The sequence below is a fragment of the Pongo pygmaeus genome, chromosome 18 (assembly GCF_028885625.2).
Source record: "Pongo pygmaeus isolate AG05252 chromosome 18, NHGRI_mPonPyg2-v2.0_pri, whole genome shotgun sequence".
Lineage (NCBI taxonomy): Eukaryota > Metazoa > Chordata > Mammalia > Primates > Hominidae > Pongo > Pongo pygmaeus.
Genome location: NC_072391.2, coordinates 15,949,772 through 15,953,457, shown reverse-complemented (window position 1 = coordinate 15,953,457; position 3,686 = coordinate 15,949,772). Strand labels below are relative to the sequence as shown.

Here is a 3,686-nt window from a genome sequence, read left to right as displayed (position 1 = left end):
GTTGCAGTTAGACAGGAGGAATAAGTTCTTGTGTCCTACTGCACAATAGGGTGACTATGGTTAACAATATTGTTTTTTGTTGTTGTTGTTGTTTTTTGAGATGGAGTCTCACTCTGTTGCCCAGGCTGGAGTGCAGTGGCACGATCTTGGCTCACTGCCTCCCGGGTTCCAGTGATTCTGCCTCCCGGGTTCCGGTGATTCTCCTGCCTCAGCCTCCCTGAGCTGGGATTACAGGTGCATACCACCACATCCAGCTAAGTTTTGTTAAAAATAGAAACTAAAAATGTAGAGCTGGGGTTTTGCCAGTTGGCCAGGCTGCTTTCAAACTCCTGAGCTTGGGTGGTCTGCCCAGCTCAGCCTCCCAAAGTGCTGGGATTACAGGTGTGAGCCACTGTGCTTGGCCAACAATATTGTATTATTTATTTTGAAATAGCTAGAAGAGAGAATTTTGAATGTACTCACCACAAAGAAATGATAAATGTATGAGGTGATCAACATGGTAAATACCCTGATTTAATTTTTACACAATGCATATATATATTGAAACATCACACTATATCCCATAAATATATATCATTATTACTGTCAACTAGTAACAAAATAATAACTAATAATAACTAACAAATAACAAAACATAATAATAAGCCACAGACCACAAAGCTTATTAGAGGTAAAGTGAGGTTAATTCTTAAAAGTATTAGATTTAGATTCATGATTCCGCTAACTTTGCTATGGAACATTAATCATTCATAGCAAAATATTTCCTTTAGCTGTTATATATATATATTTTTTCTCAGTTAATTCAATATTATTCCACATTTAGAGTTAATAATTTTCTACCAGGCTTTTTTTTTTTTCTACTTCAATTTGTTTCCTCTGATGGGATACAAGACAAACACCGTTTGCCTGAGTTTTTAAAGCGTATTTCCTTTGCTCACTTGAATGATCAATAAAGACATAAGTCCAATTGGCAAAGTGAAAAGGGGGTTCTACCAGATTTTAATACACAGTAAAATATATGTAAGTAAACCAGAAGTAATGTTTTCCCTGACAAAACTATTTTGAAATCACTTTCAATTCATGTGCCATGAAAAATGTCTAGATTTTCCTTCAATGATGTAATTGTAGAATTGAGATACATCTTATATACCTGCATAGCTTATGTGCTAACAAAGATGATAGTAACCCAGATAAACTGTGTGTTAGTTTTTCATATGTCTCAATGTCTCAATGGGGAATCTTTTTTATTTATTTATTTATTTTTTTTGAGACAGGATCTCGCTCCGTCTCCCAGGCTGGAGTGCAAGTCGCGTGATCCTTGGTCACTGCAACCCCCACCTCCCAGGTTCAAGTGATTTTCATGCCTCAGTCTCCTGAGTCGCTGGGACTACAGGTGCCCACTACTATGCCCAGTTAGTTTTTGTATTTTTAGTAGAGATGGGGTTTCACCATGCTGGCCCAGCTGGTCTCAAACTCCTGACCTCAAGTGATCCTCCCGCGTTAGCCTCCCAAAGTGCTGGGATTACAGGGGTGAGCCACTGCGCCAGCCTGTTTTTTTCTTTTAAATCATCTTGCCCTCAACATCTTAGTCAACGCTTATATGAAATTTTAGCAAAACAGTGATTGAAAAGCGGAGAATGTAAAGTCCCAGAGTTGGAGGAGTAGTTCATCCGGAAGCATCCGCCAAGTGATCGACTTTCTGGGGACGGTAGGAATACAACAGGTCTGAGGAGTTACTTTTCTGGAAAATCAGGAAGTACTTATTGCCTCTCGTTCTTCAACTGAAGACAAGATTAACCAAGACAACGTGATTACGTATTTGGCAAAGAGCTTCACACCTCACATCCTGTACAGAACTCACATCTTGCCTTATTCTCAGAAAGAGAATGAGGATGCTGTTGGACCAGAGGGAAGAAAAGAACCAGTTCATTCTGATGCTGCCACATTTACATCCCAGAAGAGGAAGGCTGAAGAAACCAAAATTTGTGTGCCAGGCAAGCACTTAAAATGCTTCATTTTTTTTTTTAGACGGAGTTTCACTCTGTCACCCAGGCTGGAGTGCAGTGGCATGATCTTGGCTCACTGCAACCTCCACCTCCCCAGTTCAAGCGATTCTCCTGCCTCGCCTGCCACCACGCCTGGCTAATTTTGTGTTTTTATTAGAGACAGGTTTTCGCCATGTTGGCAAGGTTGTCTTGAACTCCTGACCTCAGGTGATCCGCCTACCTCAGCCTCTCAAAATGCTGGGATTACAGGCATGAACCATCGCACCCAGCCAATACTTCACCTTTTTAAGTCCAACCAACATATATGAGAAAGATGTCAATGCTGTCTTATAAATAAGGAGCCCAAGGCTCAAAGAGGCTCATTTGTCCTTGCTTTTATTTTGTTAATTAGCATTTATTAAGTACTCTTGCTAGGTGCCAGCACCTGTATAATTTATTTACTTATTTTATCTCATTGAGTCTTCAAAACTTGTGTGCCATCATCCATACCACAAGTGAGAAAAGTATGGATAAGAAATTTTTAACACATTTCCATTCTTAGCGTCAGGGGGCAATAGATAAACACTCCTGGAACAAATTGAGGAACGAGAGGCAGTAGTCAGAAACAAAGAGATCAGGACAGGCGCGGTGGCTCATGCCTGTAATTCCAGCACTTGAGATGGGAAGATCAGGTCAGAAGTTCAAGACCAGCCTGGCCAACATAGCAAAACCCCAACTATACTAAAAATACAAAAATTAGCTGGGTGTGGTGGTGCGCACCTGTAATCACAGCTACTTAGGAGGCTGAGGCAGGAGAATTGCTTGAACCCAGTAGACGGAAGTTGCAGTGAACTGAGATCGCATCACTGCACTCCAGCCTGGGTGACAGAGTGAAACTTTTTTAAAGACAGGATGAGACTCTGTCTTTAAAAAAAAAAAAAAAATGGAAAGAAAGGAACAAGGAGAACAAAACACCACATGGAAGACTGGTGGCCTTGTGAATGAAAGTTGCTTTCCAATATGCACCAGGTTGAAGGTCACACACATAGCTTGTAAGCAAGGAAGATGGGATTTGAACTCTGATCCGCATGACTCCAGAGCCCAGGCACTTACCAACCCTACTCTCCTGCTCTTACTCTCTTTTTCAGTGAAATAATGGTATAAGGAAATCTTATAAAAACAAATTCAAATCTTGACTACCCACAGGCATTTCTACTTATTAACTAGTTAGCTAAGAATTAACAAACACTACGATTATTTCAGTCCTTGCAAATGAAACATCTATTGACAAATGGTCCTCTGCTTGATTTAGCAAGTGAAATCAGGAATTTTTTTTTAAATCTTTTTGAGACAGTGTCTCACTCTGTCGCCCAGGCTGGAGAACAGTGGCATGATCTCGGCTCACTGTAATCTCTGCCTCCTGGGTTCAGGCGATTTTCATGTCTCAACCTCCTGAGTATTTGGGATTACAGGCATGTGCCACCATCCCTGGCTAATTTTTGTATTTTTAGTAGAGATGGAGTTTCACCATGTTGGCCAGGCTGGTCTCAAACTCCTGCCCTCAAGTGACCTGCCCACCTCGGCCTCCCAAAGTGCTGGGATTACAGGCATGAGCCATCACGCCCCACTTGGAATCAGGACTCTAAATTGCAAGTGTCAGGAGTCCAAATCCAACCAGCTGTAACCAGAGGTTACTTTTAT

General features: G+C 41.3%; 1 non-coding gene across 1 annotated transcript; it reads right to left on the bottom strand.

Annotated features, from left to right (window-relative positions):
• Nucleotides 1–865: 865 nt before the first annotated feature.
• Nucleotides 866–989, bottom strand: LOC129016403 (small nucleolar RNA SNORA27). The gene has a single exon (XR_008494805.1). It is a non-coding gene; the product is annotated as a small nucleolar RNA SNORA27 (small nucleolar RNA).
• Between the last annotated feature and the right edge of the window lie 2,697 nt (nt 990–3,686).